The sequence below is a fragment of the Schistocerca nitens genome, chromosome 4, assembly GCF_023898315.1.
Source record: "Schistocerca nitens isolate TAMUIC-IGC-003100 chromosome 4, iqSchNite1.1, whole genome shotgun sequence".
Taxonomy (NCBI): domain Eukaryota; kingdom Metazoa; phylum Arthropoda; class Insecta; order Orthoptera; family Acrididae; genus Schistocerca; species Schistocerca nitens.
Genome location: NC_064617.1, coordinates 773,546,175 through 773,571,326, shown reverse-complemented (window position 1 = coordinate 773,571,326; position 25,152 = coordinate 773,546,175). Strand labels below are relative to the sequence as shown.

Sequence of the window (25,152 nt, the reverse complement as noted above, 5' to 3'; positions counted from 1 at the left end):
CTGAAGTGCATGTCTTTCATAGGCTGAATAAAAGAGGGATTATGGATATTTTTGAGTATATTGATTCAACTTTTGGAAACTACCTTTAAGTATTATCAACCAACTAACTCGACTGAAGAACAGGAGATTCTGTAAAACTTTGAACAAGTACTAGATGCCAGATAAGATTTTAGACCTTGGTATGTCAGCTTCAAAGAGAGTCAGGTGACATCTACTGGCCCATTACTTTAAATTATGAGAGCTTTCAGGATGTGTTGACATCTTGTTGCTTGTCATCAGCAGGGCCCAGATTTTTGCGTTTTTATAAATGGGTTTTAGCATTTTATTATCTTGTTCTAGTCCTTTGTAGGTTTAAACAAACTATTTTAGCATTTAGTGGAAAATATAACAAACAATAATAATAAAATAGAAAATTTTGTTACATTTTGGCACAGTTATTCTAGTTCTTTGTGGAAAATACAGTTAACAATTCCTTATATCAGCAATAAAAAATGCATAAACAGTTAGTTGGGATATGTACCTGTGCTATCATTGTTTTATCTTTTTATAATACTTTAATGAAAAATTTTTTATTTAAAAGTAAATAAATATAAAAATATTAAACAATGACATTAGCTATAAGCCTGCCACAACAGTGGTCTCGTCACCTGAAAGGCAGTTACAGTAGTCACCACTGTCTATTTAAATATCAGCAATAGCCTTTTCATACACCTGTCTCAAATAATTTTTGTGCAGTCTCAACTCATCTGGTATGTTGCGGCCACTGATACTCTCTAGAAAACTCTTAAGAATAGGGTTGTTCAGCACGTTCCATGGCACTTTGACAGACGCTAGAGCCTCACACAAGTCTACATTAAAGCTATCCACTGCACTACTGCTCATAGACAAAATTGTTGATTGAAGCTGTTGTTGGGTCTTTCTCTTCCTAGTGGCACTTGTAATGTGAGCTGCAGAAGCTTTGTGCCGAAGGAAATGTGACTTTATTGTAGCTTACCTAAAATTGAAACAAATGAATACTAAGAAGATAGCAGTAACAAAAAAATAAGAACATGATCTTGTAAAATGTCATCTTTGAGTCTCACATACATGTCTGTAAACTAATTTAAATTTTGATTTGAAACGCCAAGGGAAGAAGAGTAGCAAGGAGACTGTTAGATAAATGAATGATAAAAATAACCTGTGTTTGTTTGCTTTTTTTGTCAGGCTTTGCAAAAAATTACTCTGCCATCAGTTGTAAAATTGAATTCTCCCCACTCCTCTGCTGGTAAAAGACCAAATTTTGACAATTTCTGTTTATGCACGACAAAATAACCCATGAAGCACACTTCTTAAAGCAAGTCAACACAACAAGCAACTTTCCTTTGTAACTAGAAAAATACTCAGGTGCTAATGATTAACGTAGTTCTTTTGATATACGACTCTGTCAGATAATGTGAAAATTACCAAACTATCTGTTTAATAAGTCATGGTTGCAAAATATTAATTCGAATTCTTTACAGATGAATGGAAAAACTGGCAGAAGCTGACCTTGGGAGGATCAGTTTGGATTCTGTAGAAATGTAGGAAAACACGAGGCAATACTGAACCTACGTCTTATCTCAGAAGATTGGTTAAAGAAAGGCATTTGTAGACTCAGAGAAAGCTTTTGAAAATCTTTACCAGAATACTCTTTCAAATTCCGAAGGTGGCAGGGATCAAATACAGGGATCAAAAGGCTATTTAAAATTTGTATAGAAACCAGAAGGCAGTTATAAGAGTTGAGGGGCACGAAAGGAAAGCAATGGTTGAGAAGGGAGTGAGACAAGGTTGTAACCTATCCCCAGTGCTATTCAATCTGTACATTGAACAAGCAGTTAAGGAAAGGAAAGAAAAATTTGTAGTAGGAATTAAAATCCGGGGAGAAATAAAAACCTTGAGGTTTGCTGATGACATTGTAATTCTGTCAGAGAAAGCAAAGGACTTGGAAGAACAGTTGAATGGAATGGACAGTCTTGAAAGGAGGCTATAAGATGCACATATAAAAAAGCAAAATGAGGATAATGGACTGTAGTTGAATTAAATCAGGTGATGCTGAGGGAATTTGATTAGGAAATGGTAGATGAGTTTTGCTATTTGGGGAGCAAAATAACTGATGATGGTCAAAGTAAAGAGGATATAAAATGTAGACTGGCAGTGGCAAGGAAAGGGTTTCTGAAGAAGAGAAATTTGTTAACACAGTGTCAGGAAGTCTTTTCTGAAAGTATTTGTATGGAGTATAGCGATGTATGGAAGTGAATCATGGACAATAAACAGTTCAGACAAGAAGAGGATAGAAGCTTTTGAAATGTGGTGTTACAGACAAATTGTGAAGATTAGATGGGTAGATCACATAACTAATGAGGAAGTACTGAATAGAATTGGGGGAGAAGAGAAATTTGTGGCACAACTTGACTAGAAGTAGGGATTCGTTGGTAGGACATTATCTGATGTATTAAGGGATCACCAATTAAGTACTTGCAGGAAGTGTGGAGGGTAAAAATCATAGACTGAGACCAAGAGATGAATACACTAAGCAGATTTAGAAGGTTGCAGTAGTTACTCGGAGATGAAGAGGCTTGCACAGGATAGAATAGCAGGGAGAACTGCATCAAGCCAGACTTTGGACTGAAGACAATGACAACAACAATAACAACAACAACAATTGTCAGATAACATTTAAGTAAATGCCGGCTGGGTTTGTCCGAATGCAGGAGCGTGTGGAAATACTCCAAATTTGACAATGCCTCATACACGTTATTGATTTCAATGAGGGGAATATTTCTTACGCATTCTGAACTACAAAAAACATGAAGTAAGGAAAAGACAACCATTCAGCAATAGTGGATCAATGCTTGGAGTACCGAAACACGTAACAGAAACAGTATTCATGCTAGCTTTAAAGCACTAGCATGTTTTCTAACAAACATGGCCCCATTCATACACACAACAACGCAGAAGTGCATATTCGTATGGCCAGAGAAAGACTAATTACTGATTGTGGAGATTAGTGGAGATGGTGGAGGTGGGGAGGAGCTAGGTATGGTGGGGGAGGCAGGTCTTTGAATGGATGACTCTGCAACTGCACAGCACGACAAAGGGAGTAGAGAAGGTACAGCAAAAAGAGATGTAGGAAGGGGAAGAAATGGGTGAGGGGGAGGATAGAAAGGTGAATGTGAAGAAGGAGAAAGGGGGGAGGGAGAGAGAGAGAAAGAGAGAAAGAGAGAGAGAGAGAGAGAGACCACATGGAGGGGGGGTCTGATGCAGAGCAATGGTAGAAGGCAGTGCATAATCTGGACGGAGGAGGAGGAGGAGGAGGAGGAGGAGTGATATAGAGAGAAGGGAAAAGGTAAGGTGAGGCAGTGGGAACAGGTTAGTGGAGATACAGGCCTAGAGGTGTGCGAGAATGCAGGATGTCTTGCAAGAGAGGATTCTCATTTGTGTAGTTCAGAGAGAAACTTTTGCTGGAAGGGTCTATCCATCTGGCCCCGCATAGTGAAGCAGCTGTTGAAGTAATTTGTGTTGTGTTGTGCAGCATGTTGTCAGAGCGGAAATACTCTTTGAGGATGGTGCACTAGAGATGGATGGATGTACTTATGGAGCCAACTGTGAGGTGGAGACTAACATCTAGGAAGGTGGCTAGATGAATTGAAAAGAACCAGATGAAATGGATTTGGGAATAGGTGAGATTTTGGATGAAAGAGCAAAGGTTGTTCCTGATGTGAGTCCAGATCATGAAAATGTCATCAGTGAATTTGAACTAGACAAGAGATTTTAGGTGCTGACTGTATAGGAATGATTCCTCCAGGTAGCAAATAAATAGGTTGGCATTGAATAGTGCCACTTGAGTACCCATGGCAGTAACTAGGATTTGTTTGCAAATTTGACCTTTGAAAATGAAATAATTCTGGGTCAGGTTGTGGTGGCTGGAGTTCACTTCCAAATTCATGTCTGTAACCTCCCATTGTACATTAAAGACACTGCTCACTTCCTTCAGTGCCTCTCCATGGTTCCTCTCCCAGTACCAGCACACTCCTTGTTGGTCACTGTTAATGTGATGTCTTTGTACGCAAACATCCCCCATGCCTTTGCTCTTGGGCTGCCAAACTCTTTCTTTTTCCACATCCTACTGATACCAACCCCATCCTCTTTTTCCTAATCCTCCTAGGCAACCACATCCTGACCTACAAATATTTCTCTTTCAAAAGCCAGCTATACAAACAAATGTCATAGGTACTTGCTTAGCACCATCCTATGCCAACTTATTTGTGGACCATCTGGAGGAAACCTTCCTATCCAGTCAACATGAGAGACCTCTTGTCTGGCTCAGATTCATTGATGAGGTTTCCATGATCTGAACTCTCAGCGAGTACAACCTTTGCTCCTACCTCCGTAACATCAAAACCTACTCTCAAATCTGCTTGACTTGATCCTTCTCAGTCCACAGAACTGTCTACTTATATGTGGATCTCCATCCATCATCTGGCTCCATATATATATATATATATATATATATATATACATGTCCTTATCAACTGCACCAACCACCAACAGTACCTTCACTTTGACAGCTGCATCTGTTCCATGTCAAAAGTCTCTCATTACAGCCTCTCCATTCATGAATGCTGCATCTGTAGGAGCTGCTGAAATATACTAATAGCCTCACCAGAGGCTTTACTGATACACAATATACAAACCAGCTCACCCATAAATAAATCTCCTGTGCCATCTGCTCCTATAATACCAGTAAACCTGCTAACCAGTCCTATGCAAAATCGTACCCACATCCCACAAACTGACATTCCACCATCCTCTCAACCTACAGAATACCCTCGTTCATCCCTATTGCAATCCTAATTCTAATCCTTCACCCCATGGGACGTTCCCTCGTGGTCAGCAAAGTTCCAAAGACCATCCATCACCTCCTACCAAAGTCCACACACAGGCCTTTCCTACCAGATAAGAGGCAGGGTCACATGTGAAAGTTGCCATGTTATATGAGCTATGCTGCAATTGCTGTACCTCATATTATGTGGCATGACAAGTAACCAACTGTCTACTCACATCAAAAATTAACACCACACCCTGGCAAACCACATACCTAACAGTCCAGTTACCGGCTGTACACCACAACACAAATTGCTTAAACAGCTGCTCTACAATGTGCACCATTTGGATAGTTCCTTCCTGCACTAGTTTTTCTCTGAGCTAAGCAGCTGGGAATTCTCTCTCCAGCATACTCTGCATTCTCGCAGTCTCCCAGGCCTAAACCTCTGCTAACATGTTCCCACTGCCCCACCTTACCCCTTTCCCTTCTCACTCTTGTCAATACCACTCCTTCACCATCCAGATCATGCACTGCCTTCTCACAACTCTTCTCCCCCCTCCCCTCCACATCCTCAGCCCCTCCCCACCCACTTACTGTGTAGCTCTCCCTCTTCCCCCCTTTTCAACTCCTCTCCCCTTCCTCTCTTCACCTTCAGCTTTCTGTCCTTCCCCCTTCTCCTTTTTAGCTGTGTTCCCCCATTCCCTCTTGCTACATCTCTTTCAGTAGTTTTTGTCTTGTGTGCTGCAGACCTGTCAAAAGACCTATCCCTTTCCAACTATCCCCTCCTTGCATACTTCCCTACCCCTTCCTGACCTCCAACTCTTTAAAAACAGTGTTTTTGTGCTAAAATCATATTTAGCCTCTACTTTTTCTGGGAAAATCCTGTTTAGCCACTTTGAGGCCTTTGTCGATTTAACTCTCTTTAGGTTCTATAAGGTCATAGTTATGACATTCCACCTTTTTGTTTTTTCTAGTTTCTGATTTTGGGTTCCCTGTGCTTTATTATGCAGTTCCGTGCTTTCTGTTAAATGCCCAATATTTCTTCTCTGCTTGTTAAACCCGGAAGGGGGTAGGGTGGTAAGAAGGGCTTATTCTGGAATGCTGGGAACATGTCATTCAAACATGATTTACTCCTTGGAAAAAAGTATGTAGTGCACCACTAACACTTCTCTAGGTGTGGGGCTAGAGGAGGGGGGAGGGAATGAGATATATGAATAACTGGGATGAGTGGAGAAAATTCAACCGAACTTAGTGTAAGTATAGCTTAGTATCTAGGGGGAAAAAATGTGTTTTGGGTAAGGCATCCCCAGCATTGCTGATAGTGGGCTGGGATGCAAGTGACATGTAAAAATAAGCAAATTACTTACATTACTGCTGAATAATTGATGGTTTTCAGTATCGCTTAGTTGATTGGTGACTGTCTCAGTTACATTTCACTGCTGCAAGTTTGAGTAGGTGCAAGCAGGGAGTGACAAGTGAAAATAATAATATAAAAACATGTACACCTTGTAATTACCCTCCCACACATCACTGTAGAAGTCACATTCCCTACACAAATCTTAAAAACTTTGAGAGGAGTAAGATTACAAAAGAAGAAATTTTTACTTATCTTGATTATCTTGTTGTAGATGGCTCATTGTTGTAGATGGCTCAGTCTTGTCTAGGAGTACTTTCGTGTAGCTGAAAATTTAGATTTCTTAGGTTCGTGATTATGAAATAACTGTTGAAGAGTTGCCTGTTGCTATGAAAATCTTTTTATTTTATCCCATTCTTCTAAATCACAAGGACTTAACAATTTCCACATTCAAAAACCCAATAATTACATTGTTGTTGACAAGTTTAGCAAAATATGTGTTTCCATCAGAGGCATGCCCGCCACTATTACATTCTGCTGTACTCATAATATGCAAAAGAGTTTACAAAACAGAAGATGAATCATTGCTAAAATATCATTATTTCATAAATTAAGCCAGAAATGAATTTAATAATTAGTGTTAGATTGTGCAGTTAATAATGTGAATTTTAAGTAAGCCACAAATTTTGTAATTTCAAATATTTTAAAAGAAGAGTAATTTTAACTGTTAGTACATGTTGATTGTAACACATTAATTTCTTTTTTATACATTTTAGCCTGAAATATAATACATTGTATGCAAAATCATATGAATTCTTTTAATGAAACAGCTGAGATAATTTTAACCTATGCGAGATTGGAGATTATACATGGTATTGATTCTCTATTTAAAAAAAGGTAATGTTACAGGAGGAAGAGCTTTGACATGTAGTATACAGTATTATTTGTTAATGAGTTTGACTTTTTAAGATATTCTAACTTGCACATACAATTATAAGCTGCCATGTGGTCTGTATGAACTAAGAAAATAATTCAAAATAATCTTCAGGAGTGCTGCTAATGTAATGCGGCCCGGTATCATGGTATGTACACCAGACGGCAATAAAATAAAATCAATAAACATGAATGTCTTGTCATTTGGCTAGTAGATGAGAAATACCACTATGTTCATAGAATCTTAAGTGATAAGCTAGATAACTGTTGTGCTAGATACATTTGAGTAGCTCAGATCCAAAAGCTGCTAACTGCATTATAAGCGAAACTGAGATAATTGTGGAAAAACTCATCCTATCGGAACTATTAGTTAAAAACTTCATTTCTTTTCTAAAAATAAATAAAAAAACATGATTAATTACATGGTGTTAATTTCAGTGATATGTTAGGAATGACAGAAAGGTCGAATTTAATTGTGGCAAGTGGGTCATTCCATGTCAACTCAACTTGCATTCAGTGACCCAGGTAAGAGATGGAAAAATACCAATTCACAGATCTGTATTACAACTGTGAAGAAAGTCACAAGTCTGGGAAGTTTGGAATTTGTGATAAATTTACATGCATATGTCACAACATAAATGACTGTAATTCTGGTTCTAATTCAGTTACTGAGATGCTTTTATTTCAACGAATCAACTTAGCCTGTTCTAGTGAACAGCCAATCAGAGAGATTTTTATTTCAACCCATCAACATTAGCCTGTTTTACTGAACAGCCAACCACAGAAACTCTTATTTCAACTAGTCACCATTAGTCCACTGATCTCTATATATTATGCCAATTTTGTTTCATACGTTTTATGGCTGTGGCTTGTTTAACAAAGTGCATTGCAAATGTGTCGTAAAGTAAAATTTAGTAAAAAATAGATTTCAGGTCAAAATTGTATTGTTGCAAGCCGTTGAGGGAAGGAGGTCATGCAAGATTCCAGAAGAATTTAAGGAATGTTCAGGAGTGGATAATAAACAAATATCCTAATGTATCGTTAGGTGGAAAAATTTGCAGTAAATGTAGAAAAAAAAATCGCAAAACCCAACAATCACCGCAGATGTCGCCTCAGTTGTGCCAGGTACTTCCAATTCTGGCATTCAGTGCTTTAAATTGTAGCCTTCAGTATTTAGGTGAATCTCCCATGAAGAAAGAGGCTGAAGAGTGAGAAAAAGTATCCAAAGCAAAAACTGAAAAAAAAGCAGCCTCCGTGTTGGAGCATACTTGTCTGGCACAACCGGAAAAAGAAGAGTGAAAATGCAGAAAGTGAAATTATAACCCAGCTGAAAGATAAGTTTCACAGTTCAGACCGTATGTGCGACAAAACACAAATTCTAACTGTACTGCCAAAGAGTTGGAGTATAAAGAAAACTGTGAAAGAATTTTCTGCTTCAGATTACATGATACGGAGAGCAAAACAGTTTGTACCAGAACATGGTATATTAGTGACACCAAATCCAAAGCCAGGTAAGACATTATGTGAAAAAACTGTTCAGTGTGTGCGTGATTTTTTACTGTGATTATGACGTGAGCCGTATGATGCCAGGAAGACGACTTTGTCTCCAAAAGAACATGGAATTACAGTACATAAACAAAAGCAGCAAGTGTTGCACAACCTTAAGGAACTGTATGCATATTTCAAAGATAAATACCTAGCTATAAATATTGGATTCTCTAAATTTTGTTAGTTGCGGCCAAAGCACTGTGTTCTTGCCAATGCCAGTGGAACACATGCTCTGTGTGTGTGTGTGTGTGTGTGTGTGTGTGTGTGTGTGTTTTGCACTAAAATTTAAAGTTAATGATTGAAGGCTGTAAACTTAAAACACTAACAAAGAGTGAAGAATACACATTACCATTATACAAGCACTGTGTAGCATTTGTTACATGTAATCCTGCACTACCAGCAAGTTTCTAGGTTCATGGCCCTATCGTCCAGGTGTGGCAAGACCAACTGATTATCTGTATGATCTGTTTGGTAAGAACTGCATTGACGAAATTGCATATAAGTGTTGGTTATCTACAGGCAGATTTGTTCTAGAGGCTATAACAAAGTCAACAGATGATTTCACTGAGGTGTTTGCATCAAGGTTACAACAGCTCCTACCGCACTCTTTTATCTCCCAGCAGCAGTCACATTTCTGAAAAACCACTAAAGAAGGTCTCACAGTAAATGAGTTTCTTGTTCTTTGTGACTGCAGAAAATTACTCCTTCACCATCCAGGATGAGGTACAAGGATTCCACTGGAATAATTCAGACTACAATTCACCCATTTGTAGCTTTAGAGACTCAAGCACTAATGAAATATGACATGTATCATACGTGGAAATATCTGACTGCCTTCAGCATGATACAATGTGTGTTTATTCTTTCCAGACAAATTTCATCAATTTCTTAAAATGTTAGTTCTCAAATCCAAAGCACATTTATTACTTTTCGGGTGGATGTGTTGCCCAGTACAAAAACAGAAAGAACTTTATGAATCTGTCCTACCACCAAGAAGATTTTTATGTTACAGCAGAATGGCATTTTTTTTTTTTTTTTTTTGTTTGCTACAGTGCATGGTTAAGGACCTTGTGATTGGGGTAACAGGGACTGTAAAGAGATTAGCAAGACTTGCCAGCCTCAAGCGACCTTACGAAAATAATATTTTGACATCACGACAGTTGTTTTGAGTGGTGCAAGGAAAATGTTCCTTCATGTCTCTTCCATTATACATCGGTTTCCCATCACTATGAAGATACGGCCAAGCTGAAAAAGCGTTTCAAAAATACAAGAATAATTCCAGCTACCCATAAGCTTCATTGTGTAATACCTGTTAACAAAGGTTTAGTAAAGACAGACATATTGTGCTTCTTTAGTGAGTAGAGACGAGTCAGTGATTGCTATGGTGAATGAAATGCTGTTAACAAATATACATGGTTTTGTTGCCTGTATGTATGACAGTCATTGGTGGGTTGCATATGTCTTACAAACACGTGAAAAAACTGATGAAGTAAAGGTCAACTTCTTGCATCCACATGGACCATCTCCATCATTTGTGTTTCCTGCCAAACCAGACACTTGTCATCAGAAAACGGAACATTATCACAAGAGTGGATCCAGTGATACGAACTGGAAGGGCGTACAATCTCCCTGCATCAGATTCGGTGAACATTAACAATTTAGTTGGAGAATTGTGAAGAGAGATCTAATAACTTTTCATTGCCTTTCATTACAACTGTAATGTAAATAATGTAATGTGAATAATTCATAATACCACTATAATAATATAAACCATATTTTTTTACAGTATTGCTTATGGAGTGTACTTTATCATAATTTGTTTCATATATGTGTGTTACCTTCTTCATTTCAGTAGTGTATTGATGCTGACAAAATAATTTTTTGTGCATGATGTTTTTGGCGTGCTATCTTGATATTTACATTTATAGTAACATGCTGGAGCAATTAAATATATTTTTTTCAAAAAAATTGAAGATGGGATGTTTTGAGATATTAAAGACTAAAGGTCAGTGTCAGTGACCTTTAGTATGAAGATTAGGTTAGATTAGTTTTTCGTTCCATAGATACGTTCTGAGGAGATCCTTGTGGATGTGGAACGTGTCAATATTTTTTTTTTTTTTAAGCTGAAATAACAATACACCATTTGTTTGTATTAAAAAATTCGTCAATGGAGTAGGAGTAGTTTGCCACTAGTAAGTCTTTTAGGCTCCTTTTAAACTGATCTTTATTTGTAACATAAATTTTTTATGTTTGCTGGCAAATTATTGAAGGTGAGTGTTCCTGTGTAGTGGACCCCTTTTTGAACTAAAGTAAGTGCTTTTAAGTCCTTGTGCAGAAACTTGCCATGTAGCATATCAATGTAAAGGTCTATTTGTTAGCTTTCCAATGGTACCATTGTTATTGCTGTAACTGCATTAGAACCAGAATTACAGTCATTTATATAGTGACGAGACACATGTAAATTTCTCACTAATTCCAAACTTTACAGACCTATAACTTTCTTCACAGTTGTAACACACACCTGCAAATTGGTATTTTCTTATCTGGGTCATTGAATGCACCGAATTTGAGAGAAATCTGAGAGGGTCAGGTTGAAAATGTTAATTAACTGCGTTGATGTGACATGGAATGACCCAAATATAAACAGCGTATGTTTTATTTCAAAGAGAATTGGCATATAAAAATACGAAGGTGACACTATTTTACTAGGAAAAACTCACTTAATGTAAAAAAGAGAACAAAAATGAATGTTCAACATTAGGGTATTTTTAAAAAATACACCATTGCGTTTTTGGCATCCTGAAAGTCCTACACCAGCTGCAATTGAAGTTGGACTGTTCCCTTTACTGAAATGTTTTGCCTCTTGCCTCTTCATGATTCCCTCCCTCTCTCTCTAGCTTCAAATACGTAGAAGGGCTCTCCATGAAGTAGACAAAGAATCTTGTTTTTGCTTTCTGTGACCACAATTTTTTTCAAGATTTAGAAATGCCAGTAACTTTCACTAATTTTTCTACATTTGTCATAACAATAAGTGGCAAACAGTTTCATTGTATAACATTGCTTTAATAATACTTTTCATGTTCTTACTTTCATGTTTCTTTTCCACTGATCAGTCTTGTTCTGGTCATTTGCAGCTATAATGATGGGTTCGACTTCTAACGAATTTCTACTATTTCAATTATTCCCACTTCATTTTTGCCATCTTCTGCATTTAAACTGTCTACAAAATAACTTATTTTCTTCATAACACTCACTCAAATAAGTCAACACACATCCTACTGATCAGCTGAACTGTGCTTACTGACAGATATTTCAACGATGCATTAGCAGTGAGAGCTTCATTGTTGTGTACCTTCGCTACAGTGCAGCGAACCTAACTCTGAATAAGAAAATATCCCTTCTAATCATAATAAACTGAAAGATAGCTTTGAATGACCAGATTGATAAGTCTGATGTCAGTTAGTGCGCTTTGCATCTGAACATGGCATGGCGACTGCCATGCATGTTGAACTGGCGGTTTTTGCAGTCATTGGATATTAGAGGGCTTTGCACCTGAATACAACGTGCAGTTGGTGGCTTTTGCAACTGAACACGATTTTCTAAAATCAGTTTCAACAGTTTATAGCAGGTTTTGCACCCTGAAACCTATTTCATTGTGTACGTGCTGAAAAAAATCTTTATGGTAGTGTGCTCAACTCAGAACTGGCCAAAAATGCATTTAGCAGCTTGTGCGTCTGGGCTACTCATTTGTTGTTATGACTTCAATTGTAAATTCTCATAATGTGGTAACGTGATTTATTATATGGTGATGTCCTTTTATTGTGTGATAGTAAACTTTTGATCATGCTCACTTTTATTGCATACGTTTGTGTGTGAATGGGTGAGCTCTTTGGGCTCTGACACAAGTTTTACGTTTTTGGTGCAGAGTACTCTAGTTAATTCCATTGACAATACAACCTGTGGAGGTTTAAAATTCCAACTTTATTATGCTGACAGTTATTCCAAGTATATGTTTACAATAATGGAAAAAAAATCACTTCATCTGATGACATCCAGTGTGATAAAACAGTGTAATTCAGATCCACATTTAATATTTTTGTGGTTTCTGTCACATTTGGCTAATGCAAAAGTTAAGGTGGTTCCTTTGAAAAGGACACAGCTGATTTTATTCCCCATCCTTGACCATTCTGAACTGTGACTCCACTTTGAATGATCTCATTGGTGGGACTTCAGATCCTAACCTTCCTTCTTTGCTTCCTGAAAATACAAATGTGTATTTCATGATCTTAAAGAGCTGTTTAGCTTCCTGAGTTGGTTTCATTTGTGACTGTGGCAAAGGAGCCTCTTATTTGTTTTAGTCAAATGTGGTTTTTGGGGTCAAAATGCAAAGCAAAAATAAATTTTTAAAAATATAATGTAACTGTATAGATAAAAAAATCTACTGACCAACATTATACTGTCAAAAATGGAAATGTTATTTTCATTGAGATGTTAGCTTCTGTGACTATCATTCCTATTTACCTAATACTATGCCAATTTGCTAGTCTTCGTTGTCTGTTGTGCTCAGATTGTCATCTTGTTTTTTAACTTAATGTAGTAGTTCACTCATTTATTTGTACCACCTATGTTAACTAACGTCTTGCTGCTGTACCTTTTCTAGTACTGATTTCCAAGCACTTACGTGGGTCCGTTGTTGTTCACAGATTCGAGTATAACACATTGTTTATGATTCACTACACTGCAGAGCCTTTTCTGATTCTCTTTCTCTGATTACAAATTTCACATAACTTTCCTTTCTCACTTGCCTGTTATCTTGCTTGTACGTGGTTCATTCATGTTTTTATGCATTTGTTTTTCACCAAATTGCACTGATCAGCTTTTACTGCCATCTCTTGCTTTATATTTGATTTCCCAAACATGGGAGTTTGTTTTCTCTGTTTGCCTTATTTTTAAACCTTTGACTGTTTCCACTTTTCCACGAACTTTCCCAATCACAGTTTCTTGTTGTAATTTATTCTATCATAATTTTGTTGTGTCTTACAGTTAACTTTTCTGGCGATAATTTCTCACCCACTCTTTTCCTCTTGTTTACCCTTGCATTTTCTCATGATTTTCATACTACGAATTTTTCTGGTCCCCCCTCCTCCTGCTGGTTCCCCCCCTCCCCCCTTCTGTTCCCTTTTTTGCTGCTCTCCCAATCTCTAATACTGCAAAACCACCTCTTGCCATGATGAATCACATCACATATTTAGACCTTTAGAAAACATGATTTTGCACTTATCAAAACTAAGGTCCCACATTCTGTTTCTTGAAACTTGCTTGTCCCAGGGAGTTACCCTCAAAGGCCCAACATTGAAAGTCACTGTTTCTGGATGTGATATTGCTCTACGTGAGGCCCTTTTGCAGTTCCAAATACAGCAGTCTCTTGCACTTGCCCACATAATGTGTGACCTATATGCCTCATCTGCCAATTTACACTCCAGTTTTTTTCTTTTATAAAATAGTGTGCTTACCTGCCCCTCATGTTTCTTTTGATGGCACCATCCAACAAGCCAAATTGACTGCAATAACAGGCCAGACTTCACCTCAAAAGGCTATGATATCTTCTTGTAAACTACCTCAAGAGTGACATTTCCCTTTCTGTTCCTCTCCAGCTCTCTAAACAGCCACACCATCAACCATCACTCCCTTCCTTCAAATTGAGCTTGGCCATCCTTTTTAACAATCCCCAGCCTTCACCATTGCCTCATAGCAATTACAGCTTATGAGCACAAGAACCATCCACATCAGTACAGTGTTCTCAACCTCTCAACACTTTCTCTCCTGAATTCTCTATTATCCAAGAGTCTCGCTTTCAGCCCTAGACCTGCATTTCATCATGCTTCTTTGGTAAAGGCTCCATTTTCCTTCACACGTAATGTCAACTTGGAGTATCACTTTGCAAACAGCAAATGTGACACTGGACCCTGGCTTGAACAGATCTGACCATGATCCCAACTTGATCCTCCACCACCACCACCACCACCACCACCACCACCACCACCACCACATTAAAATCACCCCTTACAAGCCTTCCAAGAATTCCTAACAACCAGAATTGCTGTTAACCTTCTCACAGGTCCCTACAGCATGACCCTAATCTGTCCTCTGCAGAACGCCAGGCTGTTCTTTCGCTAAAAACTGTGAATTGATCATCATCCTGACGGACAAGAGATCTACCATGGTGATACTTGGCCAACAGGAGTATGTAAACAAGTGTCCCTGCCATCTCTCTGACACCTCTGTATACAGCATCTGTCTGTCTCTTATGATACAAATTTACCTACAGTCCCTTACAAGGACTAACACCTCAATCCATAGAACTTCTTACCACACCCAACCCACTCACCCCCATCTTTTATCCTCTTCCTAAGATCCACAACCCAATCACCCCAGCTCTCCCATGGTTGCTGACTTCAAAGCACCCATTGAACATATATCTGCCCTAGTTGACAGACACCTATATTAAGACATCAACCATTTCCTATATTGTCTGAAATCTGTGACCGTCTCGTTCCTGTCATGCACCTTGCTTGTCACCACTGATGCTATCTTCCTGGACATAAACATCCGCTATGTACATGGTCAGTGTGCTACTGAATATTACCTCAACCAGTGACCATATGATTAAAAACCTATAATCTCCTTCCTGCTCACCTTAATCAACTTTATACGTATGAGCTACTACTTCACCTTCAAGAGGCAGACATATGAACAGATCAGGGGCATGGCAGTGGGAACCAGAATGGCTCCTTCCTATGCCAATCTTTCCATGGATCACCTGGATGAGGTATTTCTGGGATCCGCTAAGATCTTAGCCCCTGGCTTGGTTCAGATACATTGATGATACCTTTGCCATGTGAGCACATAGTGAGGCTGACCTGTTAAAATTTTTGGGAACTCGAAATACATCCTCTCAATTAAATTTCACATGATCCTATACTTCTCTCCTTGATTTTGATGTCGCCCTCTCTGAGGGTCAGATATACACTTATATTTGTATTAAACCTACTGACAAGCAGTTGTATTTATATTTAAGCTGTTTTCATCCTTTTTACGTCAAAAATTACCTCTGATGCAGCCTTAGCATTTGAGACAAGTATATTTGTTCAGAATCAGATTCCTTACAGCAGTTACCCTGGTCTTGAATGTATTAATCTCCCAATCTCTGCAATATTGTGGTCAGATCCTATGCTGCTCCTGCAGCCATTTCCATACTGTATGGCTTCCCACCCCTGTGATAATACCCACTGTATGGATTGCCCTATGCACCATCCTCCAACCACCTATACGAGCCCTATAACTGCCAAAACATGCACTATCAAAGGGAAGGCCACCTGTGAAAAGGCACAGAAGCTACCAGTCAGGACGGATGACAATACACATAGGTTGTGCAAAGGAAACAAACATTACCCTGTTGCACAGCATGCTCTACAGGATGACAGTTGTGACCTCTTCGCCTGTTTTACCGCGCACAGTATCTGGATTCATCCACCAAACACTAGCATCTGAAGACTGCAGGTGGGAACTGGTATTACAGCACATTCTTAGTCAACAAATTTCTTGTTTTCTTCTGTCTCTGGTTCTTCAGCTGACATTTGTTTCATAATTTTTCTGGTGTTTCACCAGAACGAGTGGCTGACATAGCCAAAGCTTCACCCTCCAGTGTTAGTGGTGGATTGGAGTCGAGCTCATTGGCACAGATTATATGTACCTGGTGTGCTAACATCCAAAGGCTTTCTATGGTTATTTGTGCTGCAGCTCTCCCTTTGCTATCTGCAACAGTTGTTCTATGCAACATGGAAATCCAGGATCCATTCGCCATGAAGCTTGGACTGAGGCATGCCGCAACGCAATTTACACACGGAGACGTGCTCTCTGTGTTTCTAACCGCACCCTACACAGGCAAACTGCTTGCATTATAAACAGATGCACGTAAAGTGTCATCACACTCTTCGGGATAGCAAAAGAGCTAGCTGGATTTCATTCACTAGTTCTTCTAACAGCTCTACACCAGGGCTTCCCATCCTTTCCAGCTGGCGGACCCCTTCTTCAGTCGAAAATCCATGGCGGACCCCTAGTCAGTCAAGAGCACAGTAACTTTAAATTTCAGAGCGAAACCCATGGGAACTGAAAGCTTCTTAATGCAAGTGCCATGTTCTCAATGATCCCCCCCTCCCCCCGTCTGAAGTATCAATAGTCTTTGGTTTAGAGATGAATGAAAACAACTTTAAATTAATGATCCAATTTGAATTCCCACTGTATCCAGACACTTACTAGTGGATTTACTCCCTTTGTTCAACACACTATAGCCTGATTAAAATTACTTGGTAATTGACATTTCACACGTTGGAGCTGCCTTCCTCCAAGAGCAATCAACATCACGCCCAAACTGTTCGCTTTTGACAAGCTGCCACTTGTGGTCTTCACTTCCACTGTTTGGCTACTGTTGTGCAAGGAGCATGCATATTTCATAAGTGGTGTGTGTGTGTGTGTGTGTGTGTGTGTGTGTGTGTGTGTGTTTGTGTGGGCGCGTGCGTGTTTGGTTTTTGGTGAAATCAGTAGAAAAATGTTCAAATCTATGTAAGTCTATGGGACTTAACTGCTGAGGTCATCAGTCCCTAGTCTTACTATTAACGTAAGTTTAACTTCCGCTAAGGACAACATGCAAGCGTGCGCGCGCGCGCACGCACACACACACACACACACACACACACACACACACACACACACACACACGAGGGAGGACTCGAACCTCCGGTGGGAGCGGCCGCGCAATCCACGACGACATGGCGTCTTAGACTGCGCAGCCATTCCGCACGGCTGTGAAGAAAAGAGGCAGGCCCATGAGACGGGATACAAACACGTCATGAAAGAAAAGAGGCCAAGGAATTGCCTTCAAAGGACTATTGCGACATCTGTTGTGCAATGTGTGGGAATACATTCACCCAGTTTACATGCGTTCTCAAAACCGGATTTCGTAAGCCGATGTCCCAGTTCCACTTTTGGTTGGTCGGGTAAACACTTCAAAATCGATTCTGGAAATCTGCTTTTATAAAGCCGTTTTCCAGTTCCACAATTGATTTTCGTGCCCATGTAAACAGTTCAGAAAGTCTAGTTATTTTTACGTCTTTGTGTATCTACTGAACGGCAGCTTTCAGTCCATAGCCGACAGCTAGCAGGCAGCGTTGCAACAGTGTACTGTCAGTTGGTAGCTTGCAACTGGCAGGTGGTGTGACAACAGTTTAGCCACAGCTGACAATTTCAACTACTACTTGGACACTATATCGTGGCAGTCAGCCTCGACTGTAAACAAATTAGGAAAACAAACAAACAGACTTATTTCTATATAAGAAGACAAAGCATTTCACAAAACGTAAGACTTTTTTCCTCAAAGGAAACAATACTGGCAGATGAGTTTTACCTTTTACAAGGTGGCATGTGAAAAGTCCTCATTTGTTTACGCTGACAACCAGTTGCCACAATATAGTGCCAGAGTAATAGCAAGTAATTGTAATTGAAGTATAGGCAGGCCATATTTTTAACTGAGAGGACGGAATATATTATAAAGGAAAGAAATTAGCTCTGAAATCATTTTAATATTCGTAACAATATTATCAATGCCAACAGAATTCAATTAATAATTATTTTGTAAATGATAGAAGACAGAAACAAAATTCCTACAAAGTTATAGTTCAGGTACGTTCACTGAGCATCTACAAAGAAAAATGCTTTCTTCTTTACTATAGATGAATCTGTAGGAATAATAATGGAATCCTAATGTGATGGTTGAGGGTGCTTCTGCTGACACAATTTTGGAATGATGAGTTCAATTCTTGACAACTGGAGACGGATGTCTGGTTCCGCATCTAGACAGCTTCGGTACTTAGTTTTGTGGGCAGCATAGATCGAGAATCCAGATTCACACATGTATGTTGCAGCAAGCGGAAGTAGTACACGTTTTGCCTTTTAACAAGGGGGTAGTATTTCTTGTTATCCAAACAGATCCAAAAGTGTGAGTGACTGTCAATGTCAAAACTTGATTTCAAGGTAGGGTCCGTGGCAATTTCTATCAACAACTCATATTCATTTGATGACAGAATGTTCGGCTTTTTGGATACAGTGAATGGGTTCACCACCCATTCGTATTTCTGCAACTTCTCATCTTCAGCTGTTGGGAAATAATGCTCCAACAATGACATCAAGCTTCGGAGATGTTCCAGGATTTGATGAAACAAATTCTTCCCAAGCGCCTACGTTCTGTTTTTCAAAAACTCTTTGAGAAGGGGAAAACACTCGGCCTCCCCCTCCTCGGCACTCTCTGCCAAAAAATTTATTTCACCTCTTGAATGCTCGAACTTTGTCGATAGCAGTGACCTTTGTTTCACTTTGCCCTTGAAGTGAAATATTCATTTTGTTCATTTTGGAGAAAATATTTGACAAATAGGTAAGTATACACTGCTAATTTTCGTCTATAAGATCTGCTAATTAGGTGTTAGGCTCCAAAAGGAAAGCTAAGACTTCCAATCTTAATTCGTACAACCAAGAGAGTGCATTCCCACATGAGACCACCTCACTTCTGTGTGGAGAAGCAGGGAACAAAGAAGGCTTCCCATATCTTCACACAGTATTGTGAAGAGTCTTGACTTCAACGGCCTAGATTTTATGTAGTTAATGATTTGAATGGATTCGTCTAAAACTTTCTTGAACGAAACAGGCATTTGTTTCGTAGCTAAAGCCTATCTGTGGAGAGCACAATGACTACTGCTGCAATTCTTGGCGTTTTCTTTTATTGTCGTTATTGCTCCGACTGTAGAACCCGTCATAGCTTTTGCACCATCTGTGCACACATCTATGCAATTAGACCATGAAACTTCGTTAGTCCTTAAAAAATCATCCAATAGATGGGATATTTCAGCACCTGGTGTGTTGGCAGGCAGTGGTCTGCACAATAAGAGGTCCTCCTCAAAACATCCAGACTATTCATTATGGACAAAAGCCAATAAAATCGCTAATCCTGCAACATCAATGGATTCATCTATCTACAGAGAAAATGAATTGTTGGATGCGAGAAACAAGAGTGTCTTTCACATCAATTGACATGTCAACAATGCATCTCTTGACAGTATTGTTTGATAATGGCACCGAAGATACAAGCTCTACTGCCTTTTCGTCTAGCATGCAAGAAACAATATCATTAACACATGGCTTTACGAGATTTTCTGCAATGGTATGAGCTTTGGCTGTTTTTGCCACTCGATAGCTAACCAAGAAAGAAGCTTTTAATGAATTTCATTAATTGTTTTTGCATGAGTTTTCATGCAAAGCTGAGAAGCAGCTAGTTCAGCACCCTTCCTTTTGAAAAAAATCAATGGCTGTAGCCTTTCTAAATAGCTTTCGTTGTACTTATGCTTCTTGTTTAATCCACTTCCACAGAATATTGCAACCAGTGGAGTACGTGCAGTGTTTCCACATAATAAATCCGGATGTGGAGCTTCCTTTGGTCGTCCTCCCTCCTCCTTCATTTCAACTGTAAACTCCCCTTGTTGTGAAGGCGATGGAGAAACTGCACCCTTCTTCAATCCTTCAGCCACAGATCCATGTTAGAAGTAATAAACTGCTCAAAAATCGACTTACGAAATAGGTAGTGAACTGACAAAGCAAGTTTAACATTTAATGATGCCTGGGCCGCATACGTGCCAGCGAGCACTGTGATTGGTCGACAAAGCTCGCTCCGTGCATGCGCAAAAGGTTTCAGCGCATCTAGTGCCGTGAGCCGGCGCACAAACGACCCCCGTATTGTTGGAAACAGTCAATCAGAGAAGCGGCATTCTCCGGCACTGAATTGTGTATGCGTTCTCACTTAGGAACCACAATAGCTGCTTGGGAATACGACCTGAAGAAAAGTACACGTTTTTCACACGAAAATAAAATAGTGATGAATTTGATTTTCACATTTTTATTCAATAATTTTACTCATTATTTTACACGATTTGGTGAAAGGTGGCCACGGACCCCCTAGAAAGAGCCGGCGGACCCCTAAGAGGTCCGCGGACCACACGTTGGGAAGCCCTGCTCTACACCTTCCTCTGTGATGGGGGCCAACCTCCGACAGCTCCCTGGAACCGAGATCCATTCTCCCATTTCTGGCCTGACAGTAGCTGACGATGTCATAGTAGACCCTGTTGCTATCTCCAATACATTGGACTGCCATTTTGCAGAAATTTCGAGCTCTTCCCACTATCACCCTGCCTTCCTCCATTGGAAATGAGCGGAGGCGGCTCGGGCGATACCCTTATCTTCTCCGAATCATGAGTGCAACAGTTCCGCCTTCACTATGAGGGAGCTAGATCATGTTTTCAGCTCATGCCAATCCGCCGCCCCAGGGCCAGACGCTATCCACATTTAGTTGTTGCAGCACCTTTCTCTTGTGGGCAAGCACTTTCTGCTTAATGCATACAACCGCATTTGGGCAGAGGACAAATTTCCTTGATGCTGGCATGAAGCCACCATCATACCCATACCTAAGCCTCGTAAGGACAAAAGGCTTCCTTCTAGCTACTGCCCCATCTCTCGTACCAGTTGTTTGGAAGGTGACGGAACGTATGATTCATGCTGGCTGGTGTGGTGGCTCAAGTCTCACCATTTACAAACGAATGCACAGTGTGGATTTAATGTGCAGTGTTCTGCAGTTGACCATCTTGTTACTTTGTCCATCCATCTTCTGAATGGTTTTCTGTAGAAATCCCAGACTGTGGCTGTGTTTTTTGATTTGGAGAAGGCTTACGACACCTGTTGGTATCATCCGTACTCTTTGTGGGCAGCTGCCCTGTTTTCTTCAGGCATTTTTACAAGACAGAGTTCTGCCTTGTCAGACACCTTTCTCTAGGAAAATGGTGTGCCACAGGGTTCTGTCCTGAGCGTTGCCCTCTTTGCTATCGCCATTAACCCTATAATGGCCTGTCTGCTGCCGGGCGTCTCTGGCTCCCTTTTTCTTGACGATTTTGCCATCTATTGTAGTTCTCCACGATCATGTCTCACTGAGCGACGTCTTCAGCGCTGTCTTGATCGTCATTAATCATGGAGCATCGACAATGGCTTTCGCTTTTCCACTGGCAAAACAGTTTGTGTGAATTTCTAGTTGCGCAAATGGTTTCTCCCACTATCTCTCCATCTTGGGCCTGTTGCCCTTCCATTCATAGAAACTATGAAAATCCTGGGGCTCATGCTCCATAGGAAACACTCTCTGTCCTCCCATGTACCATACCTGGCAACTCCCACTGTACACGGTCCCTCAATGTCGTATGTGTCCTCAATGGTACTTCCTGGAGTGCCGATCAAACCACCCTCCTCCATTTACACTGGTCCTTTGTTTGTTCGAAACTCGACTATGGGTGCTTCGTTCATGCGTCTGCACGGCCATCCATGTAATGCCACCTCTACACTATCCACCATCGTGGTATCCGTTTGCCCACGGGTGCCTTTTACACTAGCCCGGTTGAGAGTCTGTATGCTGAAGTTCCTGAACTACCACTGTCCTACCGCCATGACTTTCTCCTCAGTAAGTATGCATGCCATTTGTCTGCCATGTCTGGCCACCCATCCTATGCCTCCTTCTTTGATGATTTCTTTGATAATGAGTATGGGGCTCGTCTCTCTTCTCTATTACCTCCTGGAGTACGCTTTTGGCACTTCTTACGGCAGCTTGACTTCACACTGCCTGCGACTCCTGCGACTCCTGCGACTTTGTGAACCCTTCACCACCATGGCTTCGTGAAGGGGTCCATGTTAATCTTGGCCTTCATTCACTTCCTAAGGACACTACTCCAGCTTCGGTCTATCGCCTTCAGTTTCAAGACCTTCGCATGGAACTTGCTATAGTACCTTTGCGTACACTGATGGCTCTCGGACTGACTTTGGCGTCAGGTGTCCTTTCGTCATTGGCACCCGTGTGTTAACATATCGGCTTCCGGCACACTCCTCAGTATTTACAGCCGAGCCCTTTGCCATGCCTCAGGCCACAGAGTACATCTGGCATTACAGGCTTTTTAATTGTATCCTCTGCTCAGACTCATTCAGTGCCCTTCAAAGGCTTATGTGTGCTGTACACTGCCCATCCCTCAGTGCAGCAGATCCAGGAAACCTGTCACTTGCTCACTCTTGGTGGAGCCAGTGTCATGTTTCTGTGGGTTCCTGGTCTTGTCAGTCTGCTAAGAAGCCAGGCTGCTGACAACTGCTGCCAAGGCTGCAGTCCTCTTACCTCAGCCCACGAGTACCTATATTCCCTCTGATCTCTGCATTGCTGTCTGTCAGGAGGTGGTGTCCCTTTGGCATTGCCAATGGTCCTCCCTCCAATGGAATAATCTTTGGCTTAAGTGTCTCCCAGTGCCTTGGATGACCACCTCTCGGCCCTTCTGTCGGCAGGAAATTATTTTCACTTGGCTGTGTATTGGGCACTGCCTTTTTAGCCATCATCATTTGCTAAGTGGTGCTGCCCCACCACTTTGTGCATATTGCGCCCAAATTTTAATTTTATGTCACTTCCTGATGGACTGCCCTTTTTTTAACCCTTTACGTTCCAGCTTGTGTTTGCAGTCTGATTTATCAGCCGTTTTAGGGAATGACGCATGGGCTGTTGACTGCCTTGTACTTTTTATCCTCCAAAGCAATATGGCGAGGCCATTTAAGTTTGTTTTGAACCTCTGTTTCTGTATGGTGTCTTTTTTAGCCCTTTTTCCACATTCCTCCTTCCCTTCTGTCAATTGGGACTGACATATAGTAGTTTAAGTCCTCTCTGCATTCGTGTACCTGTAAAATTTTACCATTAGTGAGATGTGTGGGTTCTGTCGTAGGTTTGTGAGTAGTCGGTTACACTGTGGGATTTGTTCAAAGTATTTTGAGTGGGAAGAGTGCAGTGGGGAATCCAGTGGGCATTCTAGTGAGATCCTCTCCTGGGAATGCAGAATCGTTAGTAGAAATAAGTTGATGGAGGAGCAGGAGCATAAGATCTGTGACCTTCAGGTGCAGTTTAAAACGCACAAAGGAGGAACTAGATAGGTTGAGGAGGTTGAAAGGTGGTGGGGAATGGGAACTGGCAGTTGGCAAGAAGGCAGCTAGGACGAGGTGGTATTCAGACAGTTATACTTTGTGTATATGCAATAGACTTGACCAACTGTCAGAGTTGAGTGGAGATGAGCCTCTTGTAACATGCAGCAGTCCTCAGCAGTTAGGAGGCCTAGGTTAGTTGTAAAGTCAAACAGAAAGAATAATGTTCTGCTGCTAGGTAGTTCGCACAGTAGAGGTGTGGGCCAGCAGTTGCAGGAAGTGTTGGGGATTGAGTACAAGGTCCACCAGCATTGTGAAGCCTAGTGCAGGGCTGGCTCAGATGACTGACAACACGGGGGAGTTATGTAGTAATTTTACAAACGAGGATCAGGTAGTGATAATGCGTGGAGCAGGGAACAGTCTTGATAGGGACGGGGAATATGATGTAGGTGGTGACCTGGTAAAGACAGCTACTCAAACTGGTGGCACTAATGTGCATTTCGTGCAACTGTTTCATCGTCATGATCAGCCTCATCTTAATGCGGCTGTTAGGCGTGTTAACATAGGGCTGAAGGTGGTGCTGATGCCAGAGGGCATGGGTCACATTTCAGTGGTGCCAGTTGGGTCTATTAGTAGATGGGGTTCCACTAAGCATGGCCTGCACCTCAGTAGATATGGGAAGGGGAGACTGGCAAAGCTATAAGGTGACAGTGTAGTGGGTGGTGGTAGTATCACTCCAGGAAAAATTCGTGTAGTAGTTGGTGTTAGAAGTGCACATTTTTAGATAGGTATACCTGGTTAAAGGAAGTCGGTCTAACTAAGGGCTCACCTTCAAGAGGACGTCATGTTTCCATGCCATGTAGAGAAGGAATTAGCATATTTCATCAGAATATAAGAGGTATTAGAGATAAAGTTAGTGAACTGCTTATAGATGTTGATGCTAAAATTATTGGTATGCTAGAGCACCACTTAAATAATTTGACAATTCAGATGCCTCCTTTACCAGAATCAGTGTTGGGGCTACTTCTGTTCCTAATTTATATAAATGACATGCCCTCTAGTATTACGAGTAACTCTAAAATATTTGTTTGCTGATGGCACTAGCTTGTTAGTAAAGGATTTTGTGTGCAACATTGGCTCAGTGTCAAATAGTGCAGTTCATGACCTAAGTTCATGGCATGTAGATTATGTAATTATATGATTAGTGAAACTGAACAGTTCAAATTTCTAGGTGTTCAGGTAGATAGTAAACTTTCATGGAAAGGTCATGTTCAGGATCGTGTTCAAAGACTTAATGCTGCCAATTCTACTATTTGAACGGTATCTGAAGTGAGTGATTGTTGAACACGAAAATTAGTGTACTTTGCTTATTTTAATTCGCCTATGTTTT

The 25,152-nt window shown here is 40.5% G+C and overlaps 1 protein-coding gene across 1 annotated transcript in view; it reads left to right on the top strand.

Annotated features, from left to right (window-relative positions):
• The window catches only part of LOC126253113 (polyadenylate-binding protein 2), a 94,640-nt gene that overhangs the window by 25,141 nt on the left and 44,347 nt on the right, over nucleotides 1-25,152 (top strand). The window lies entirely within an intron of this gene.